General features: G+C 42.2%; 1 non-coding gene across 1 annotated transcript; it reads left to right on the top strand.

Annotated features, from left to right (window-relative positions):
- Positions 1–2,789: 2,789 nt before the first annotated feature.
- On the top strand, positions 2,790–2,897 carry LOC130964655 (small nucleolar RNA R71). Its single transcript, XR_009080740.1, has one exon. It is a non-coding gene; the product is annotated as a small nucleolar RNA R71 (small nucleolar RNA).
- Positions 2,898–9,061: the final 6,164 nt, after the last annotated feature.

The raw sequence follows: 9,061 nt of genomic DNA, 5'->3' as shown, positions 1-9,061 counted from the left end.
AGATTGAGTAGTTATCTCTTGGGTTCTTTCATCGGAATCTTCGTGGTATAGGCAGGACCTGATGGCAGCATTCAAGAGAATCCGGAAGGTCTAAACCTTGTCTGTGGTATTCTGAGTAGGATTCAATGATTGAATGGCTGTGACGTGCTTCAAACCTGTAACCTACTGGGCGTTAGTGACAGACGCAAAAGAGTGATTCTATTCCGGTAGGGGAGGGAACCAAACCGGTGATTGGCAGCACTGTGACAGAGTGTGTGCATTAGCTTTCACTGCGCGGATGGGAGGTAGCTGCTGACAACAGTGAGACCCTACACGAGCTTGCCATGGAAGGAGACATGCGTGTTTGATGAAGAAGACAGTAGGAAAGCAGAGATTCGGAAGATGGAGCATCTCCAAACCTCAACCCATTCTCCATTACTGCAGTACAAGTAACCATTACATGTTCTTTTGCTTCTTACAATCAATCCTGATAATTTCTGATATCCTGACTAAGATTTACAAGATAACCATAGCTTGCTTCAAGCCGACAATCTCCGTGGGATCGACCCTTGCTCACGCAAGGTATTACTTGGACGACCCAGTGCACTTGCTGGTTAGTTGTGCGGGATTGCAAAAGTGTTATTGCAATTTCGTGCACCAGGGATCCTGTGGGGTCCACAGATCCTGAGGTGTCAAGGAAAAGTCATCCCTGCACCAAATGGCATGCAAAAATGCGTTTTGAGCCAATTCTGGCGTTAAACGCCGGGCTGGTGCCCATTTCTGGCGTTTAACGCTAGGTTCTTGCCCTTTCCTGGCGTTTAACGCCAGTCTGGTGCCCCTTTCTGGCGTTAAACGCCCAGAATGGTGCCAGACTGGGCGTTAAACGCCCACCTGCTAGCCTTACTGGCGTTTAAACGCCAGTAGGTTCTTCCTCCAGGGTGTGCTGTTTTTCTTCCTGTTTTTCATTCTGTTTTCAATTGATTTTGTGACTTCTTATGATCATCAACCTACAAAAAAAAACATAAAATAACAAAGGGAAATAGATAAAATATAACATTGGGTTGCCTCCCAACAAGCGCTTCTTTAATGTCAGTAGCTTGACAGAGGGCTCTCATGGAGCCTCACAGACACTCAGAGCAATGTTGGAACCTCCCAACACCAAACTTAGAGTTTGAATGTGGGGGTTCAACACCAAACTTAGAGTTTGGTTGTGGCCTCCCAACACCAAACTTAGAGTTTGACTGTGGGGGCTCTGTTTGACTCTGTTTTGAGAGAAGCTCTTCATGCTTCCTCTCCATGGTGACAGAGGGATATCCTTGAGCCTTAAACACAAAGGATTCTTCATTCACTTGAATGATCAGTTCACCTCTATCAACATCAATCACAGCCTTAGCTGTGGCTAGGAAGGGTCTGCCAAGGATGATGGATTCGTCCATGCACTTCCCAGTTTCTAGGACTATGAAATCAGCAGGGATGTAATGGTCTTCAATCTTCACCAAAACATCCTCTACAAGTCCATAAGCTTGTTTTCTTGAATTGTCTGCCATCTCTAGTGAGATTTTTGCAGCTTGTACCTCAGAGATCCCTAGCTTCTCCATTACAGAGAGAGGCATGAGGTTTACACTTGACCCTAAGTCACACAGAGCCTTCTTGAAGGTCATGGTGCCTATGGTACAAGGTATTGAAAACTTCCCAGGATCTTGTCTCTTTTGAGGTAATTTCTGCCTAGACAAGTCATCCAGTTCTTTGGTGAGCAAAGGGGATTCATCCTCCCAAGTCTCATTACCAAATAACTTGTCATTTAGCTTCATGATTGCTCCAAGCTATTTAGCAACTTGCTCTTCAGTGACATACTCATCCTCTTCAGAGGAGGAATACTCATCAGAGCTCATGAAGGGCAGAAGTAAGTCCAACGGAATCTCTATGGTCTCATTGTGAGCCTCAGATTCCCATGGTTCCTCATTGGGGAACTCAGTGGAGGCCAGTGGACGTCCATTGAGGTCTTCCTCAGTGGCGTTTACTGCCTCTCCTTCCTCTCCAAATTCGGCCATGTTGATGGCCTTGCACTCTCCTTTTGGATTTTCTTCTGTATTACTTGGAAGAGTACTAGGAGGGAGTTCAGTAACTTTCTTGCTCAGATGTCCCACTTGTGCCTCCAAATTCCTAATGGAGGACCTTGTTTTAGTCATGAAACTTTGAGTGGTTTTGATTAGATCAGAGACCATGGTTGCTAAGTCAGAGTGGTTCTGCTTAGAATTCTCTGTCTGTTGCTGAGAAGATGATGGAAAAGGCTTGCCATTGCTAAACCTGTTTCTTCCACCATTATTGTTGTTGAAACCTTGTTGAGGTCTCTCTTGATTCTTCCATGAGAGATTTGGATGATTTCTCCATGAAGAATTATAGGTGTTTCCATAGGGTTCTCCCATGTAATTCACCTCTTCCATTGAAGGGTTCTCAGGATCATAAGCTTCTTCTTCAGATGAAGCATCCTTAGTACTGCTTGGTGCATTTTGCATTCCAGACAGACTTTGAGAAATCAAATTGACTTGCTAAGTCATTATTTTGTTCTGAGCCAGTATGGCATTCAGAGTATCAATCTCAAGAACTCCTTTCTTCTGATTTGTCCCATTGTTCACAGGATTCCTTTCAGAAGTGTACATGAATTGGTTATTTGCAACCATTTCAATTAGCTCTTGAGCTTCTGCAGGCGTCTTCTTCAAATGAGGAGATCCTCCAGCAGAGCTATCCAGTGACATCTTGGACAGTTCAGAGAGACCATCATAGAAAATACCTATGATGCTCCATTCAGAAAGCATGTCAGAGGGACACTTTCTGATCAATTGTTTGTATCTTTCCCAAGCTTCATAGAGGAATTCTCCATCCTTCTGTCTGAAGGTTTGGACTTCCACTCTAAGCTTACTCAATTTTTGAGGTGGAAAGAACTTTGCCAAGAAGGCATTGACTAGCTTTTCCCAAGAGTTCAGGCTGTCTTTAGGTTGTAAGTCCAACCATATTCTAGCTCTGTCTCTTACAGCAAAAGGGAATAGCATAAGTCTGTAGACCTCAGGGTCAACCCCATTAGTCTTGACAGTATCACAGATTTGCAAGAATTCAGCTAAAAACTGATGAGGATCTTCCAATGGAAGTCCATGGAACTTGCAATTCTGTTGCATTAGAGAAACTAATTGAGGCTTAAGCTCAAAGTTGTTTGCTCCAATGGCAGGGATAGAGATGCTTCTCCCATAGAAGTCGGGAGTAGGTGCAGTAAAGTCACCCAGCACCTTCCTTGCATTGTTGGCATTGTTGTTGTTTTTGGCTGCCATGGGTTCTTCTTCCTTGAAGATTTCTGTTAGGTCCTCTACAGAGAGTTGTGCCTTAGCTTCTCTTAGCTTTCGCTTCAAGGTCCTTTCAGGTTCAGGGTCAGCTTCAACAAGAATGCCTTTGTCTTTGCTCCTGCTCATATGAAAGAGAAGAGAACAAGAAAATATAGAATCCTCTATGTCACAGTATAGAGATTCCTTGAGGTGTCAGAGGAAAAGAAAAATAGAAGAAAGAGGTAGAAGAATTCGAACTTAGTGAGACAGAGTTCGAATTGTGCATTGAGGAGGTGTGATACTCCATAAATAGAAGGATGTGAGAAGAGGGGAAGAGATTTTTCGAAAATTAATTAAAAAGATTTTAAAAACATTTTGAAAAATTGATTGATAATTTTCGAAAACTAAAAGTGGGAAAGAAATCAAGTGATTTTTGAAAAAGATTTTGAAATTAGAATTTAAAAAGATATGATTGAAAACTATTTTGAAAAAGATGTGATTAAAAAGATATGTTTGAAAAATTATGGTTTTAAAAAGATATGATTGAAAAGATATGATTTGAAAACAATTTTGAAAAGATATGATTTGAAAACAATTTTAAAAAGATTTGATTTTGAAAAACTTTGAAAACTTGAAAAAAATTGATTTGAAAACAAAATCTTCCCTCTTGTGCCATCCTGGCGTTAAACGCCCAGAATGGTGCACATTCTGGCGTTTAACGCCCAATGCACTACCTTTTTGGGCGTTAAACGCCCAACCAGGCACCCTGGCTGGCGTTTAAACGCCAGTCTGTCCTTCTTCACTGGGCGTTTTGAACGCCCAGCTTTTTCTGTGTAATTCCTCTGCTACATGTTCTGAATCTTCAGTTCCCTGTACTATTGACTTGAAAATAGAACCAAGATCAAATAAACAATGCATGCAAGACACCAAACTTAAAATAAGACACTAGACTCAAACAAGAAATATAAAATATTTGTTTGGTTTTTTTTTTATGATTTTGAAAATTTTTTTGTGCTTTTTCGAAAATTATATGAAAAAAAAGAAAATAAAGGTTTCAGAATTCTTAATTTGGATTCCAGGAATCATTGCAATGCCAGTCTAAGACTCCGGTCCAGGAATTAGACATGGCTTCACAGCCAGCCAAGCTTTCAAAGAAAGCTTCGGTCCAAAACACTAGACATGGCCAATGGCCAGCCAAGCCTCAGCAGATCATTGCTCCAATAGCAAGTTTGATAGAAATCAACAAGCTCTTGTGATGATAAGTTGAAACCTCGGTCCAATAAGATTAGACATGGCTTCTCAGCCAGCCAGATTTCAACAGATCATCATGAAACTCTAGAATTCATTTTTAAAGAAATTCTGAAAAAAATTACCTAATCTAAGCAACAAGATGAACCGTCAGTTGTCCATACACAAAACAATCCCCGGCAACGGCGCCAAAAACTTGGTGCATGAAATTGTGATCATCAATGGCACCATCAACATGGTACGCTCATTGCAATCTCAACTCTCTATCACAACTCCGCACAACTAACCAGCAAGTGCACTGGGTCGTCCAAGTAATAAACCTTACGCGAGTAAGGGTCGATCCCACGGAGATTGTTGGTATGAAGCAAGCTATGGTCACCTTGTAAATCTTAGTCAGGCAGACTCAAATGGGTATGGGTGATATATGAATAAAACATAAAGATAAAGATAGAGATACTTATGTATTTCATTGGTGAGAGCTTCAGATAAGCGTATGAAGATGCTTTGTCCCTTCCGTCTCTCTGCTTTCCTACTGTCTTCTTCCAATCCTTCTTACTCCTTTCCATGGCAAGCTTATGCAAAGGTTTCACCGTTGTCAGTGGCTACCTCCCATCCTCTCAGTGGAAATGTTCAACGCACCCTGTCACGGCACGGCTATCCATCTGTCGGTTCTCAATCAGGCCGGAATAGAATCCAGTGATTCTTTTGCGTCTGTCACTAACGCCCCGCCCTCAGGAGTTTGAAGCACGTCACAGTCATTCAATCATTGAATCCTACTCAGAATACCACAGACAAGGTTAGACCTTCCGGATTCTCTTGAATGCCGCCATCAGTTCTTGCCTATACCACGAAGACTCTGATCTCACGGAATGGCTGGCTCGTTTGTCAGGCGAGCGCTCGGTTGTCAGGCGATCAACCATGCATCGTGTATCAGGAATCCAAGAGATATTCACCCAATCTAAGGTAGAACGGAGGTGGTTGTCAGTCACACGTTCATAGGTGAGAATGATGATGAGTGTCACGGATCATCACATTCATCAAGTTGAAGAACAAGTGATATCTTGGAACAAGAACAAGCTGAATTGAATAGAAGAACAATAGTAATTGCATTAATACTCGAGGTACAGCAGAGCTCCACACCTTAATCTATGGTGTGTAGAAACTCCACCGTTGAAAATACATAAGAACAAGGTCTAGGCATGGCCGAATGGCCAGCCTCCCAAAGTGATCAAAAGATCTAAAGATCAAAAGATTCCAAAGATCAGAAGATGAAAATACAATAGTAAAAGGTCCTATATATAGAGAACTAGTAGCCTAGGGTGTACAGAGATGAGTAAATGACATAAAAATCCACTTCCGGGCCCACTTGGTGTGTGCTTGGGCTGAGCATTGAAGCATTTTCGTGTAGAGACTCTTCTTGGAGTTAAACGCCAGCTTTTGTGCCAGTTTGGGCGTTTAACTCCCACTTTGGTGCCAGTTCCGGCGTTTAACGCTGGGAATTCTGAAGGTGATTTTGAACGCCGGTTTGGGCCATCAAATCTTGGGCAAAGTATGGACTATCATATATTGCTGGAAAGCCCAGGATGTCTACTTTCCAACGCCGTTGAGAGCGCGCCAATTGGGCTTCTGTAGCTCCAGAAAATCCACTTCGAGTGCAGGGAGGTCAGAATCCAACAGCATCTGCTGTCCTTTTCAGTCTCTGAATCAGATTTTTGCTCAGGTCCCTCAATTTTAGCCAGAAAATACCTGAAATCACAGAAAAACACACAAACTCATAGTAAAGTCCAGAAAAGTGAATTTTAACTAAAAACTAATAAAAATATACTAAAAACTCAACTAAAACTACTAAAAACATACTAAAAACAATGCCAAAAAGCGTACAAATTATCCGCTCATCAGCCGCCCTGCCCAGCGCCACCCACACCCCTCCCTTCCCCTTTAGTCCCCTACCCCCATTACCTCTACCCTTCCCTTCCTGTCCTGAACAGTAGCCACCGCCGCCGCGACACCCTCCACCGCCGCGCCAGACGCCAACACCGCCGTCCCCAGCCACCTTTCTGCCCCACTCTCCTTCATTTGCCTTCCAGGTTCCGCAGCACGCCACCCTTCTATCCAGTCATATTTAATTCTTATTTTTCTGATTTTTCTTATCACTAGGCTAGTTAGATATGCATGTTGTAGTGGATTCTAGGTTGTTAGGTAGCCTAGGATGTGGTTAGTGGATTTAGGCCTATTAATTGTGCTGTTCGTGTTTCTTGCTTTATGATTTTCACAATTCTGATGTTTCTGTGTTGTTGCTATTGTTCATATGCTGTGATTTCTTGTTTCATGCTGCTCTTTACATTGCTTTTTCATGATCATATTCCTTATATGTAATTGCAGCTATGTTTAATTCATATGAACTATATTTTTGCTATTTATTTTCCAGGACAATCCAAATTTAGCCGGAATGCTGCCCAAATTTCTGTAAAATGTTTCCATTCATGTCTTGGTTTTGGCATTTTCAACTGTGCTTTCCTTAGATTTCACCAAACCAATTCATGAATTCCAGGGCACGCATTCTTATTCTCTTTGATTTCCTGGTTCATAAATTGCATTTTTGATGTTTGATTCCAATTTTTGCTATTTCTATATCTATCTAAATCATCATCAACCTGTTTTCCTTGTTTGGATATGAGTTACTTATAGCTTCTAACTGTGAATACTTGTTACTTGGAATATTTTCATTATGCCACTTACTTTAACCCACTTTTTACTAACTCACTAATGTTAACTTCCTAAACTCTTTTTCAATTCTAACCAACCTAACCTTTCAAAACTTCTCTTCTGATTTTCTTTCACTTTCTTTTAACATTCTAACCATGGCATGATGTTAATTTTTCTATTTAACATGAATTCAATTACATTTTGGATTGTGAATTCTTCTTTTCAGACTTTTAACTCCTATACAATCCTTAATGCACATTTACTTAACTCATTTTCCTCATTCTATTTCTCCTTTGCCACTTTGTGTTTCTTTTGACTATTTGCCTATTTGTTTTCCTGCTTTTATTATATCCTGGTTTTCTATTTTTCAGGATGTCAGATTCCCAAAGAAAAGGGAAAGCAAAGGCTACTACTGGCAAACGTAAAAGAGGAGAATCTTCTATGTCTATCATAGATCTCATGCATGATGCCTCCTGGCGGGAGAAAAATTTTACCCCGCAGGAGAAGGCCGACCAGCTACTCCCTGCTAATGATCCAGTAAAGTTTGCAAACCGATACTGCGAGATGAAGTATCCGATGTTTGCAAACTCCAGGAACCTATACTTGGAGAAGACTCTGAAGATCCCAGGAGAACTCCAGCAATACACCTCTAATCAGATCAAACAAAGAGGCTGGTTCTTTCTGGAGAGAAACCTGACTGAGGTCAATGCATCTTGGGTAAGGGAATTCTACTGCAATTACTTCAAGACTTCCCTAGATGCAGTGAACCTTAGGGGGAAGCAGATTCTGGTCACTGAAGAGGCAATTGAAGATGTTCTGAAGCTTCTGCCTAAATCTGATCAGCCAGATGGTTATCAGAAAGCTGAGGAAGACATGCGCTTTATGAAATTTGATTGGGATGCAGTCAAGGCCCGGATAGCCCTTGACCCGACCGTTCCTTGGATTATGGGTCAGAACACCACCATGCCCAAGGAATCAAGCGGGCATACTTGAATGATGAGGCTCGGCTGTGGCATCAGATACTTAGCAACTTCATTATGCCGAGTACTCACGAGACAGATATACCTGCCGCTATGATCACCCTCATATGGTGTGTGATGGAGGGTAAGGAACTGTACCTACCACGCTTTATCCGATTCTACATGGCCAGGGTCCACGTCCGAGGCACTCTTCCCTTTCCATATTTGATCACACAGCTAGGCCGTCGAGCTGACGTGCCTTGGGAGGATGCTGATGAGAGGCCACCTGCTGCAGAATGCAAGAAGATTATCCCGCACAGCAGGAACTTTCTGGCCTTGGGCTACAGACCTCCATTCCTCACTGCTCCTGGTGACACTGCCACACCATCTGCCGGCCCCTTGATGCACGAAATTGCAATCACACTTTTACAATCCCGCACAACTAACCAGCAAGTGCACTGGGTCGTCCAAGTAATACCTTACGTGAGTAAGGGTCGATCCCACGGAGATTGTCGGCTTGAAGCAAGCTATGGTTATCTTGAAACTCTTAGTCAGGATATCAATAATTCTCAGGTTTAATTGTGAAAAGTGGAAGAACATGAAATAATTACTTGTTTTGCAGTAATAGAGAACAGGTTGAGGTTTTGGAGATGCTCTATCTTCTGAATCTCTGCTTTCCTACTGTCTTCTTCAAGCATGCAAGGCTCCTTCCATGGCAAGCTGTATGTAGGGTTTCACCGTTGTCAATGGCTACCTCCCATCCTCTCAGTGAAAATGTTCAACGTGCTCTGTCACAGTACGGCTAATCATCTGTCGGTTCTCAATCAGGTTGGAATAGAATCCAGTGATTCTTTT

This window comes from Arachis stenosperma, chromosome 2, assembly GCF_014773155.1.
Source record: "Arachis stenosperma cultivar V10309 chromosome 2, arast.V10309.gnm1.PFL2, whole genome shotgun sequence".
NCBI lineage: Eukaryota > Viridiplantae > Streptophyta > Magnoliopsida > Fabales > Fabaceae > Arachis > Arachis stenosperma.
The sequence above is the reverse complement of the archived record's forward strand: the minus strand, read 5'-3'. Positions and strand labels throughout refer to the sequence as shown.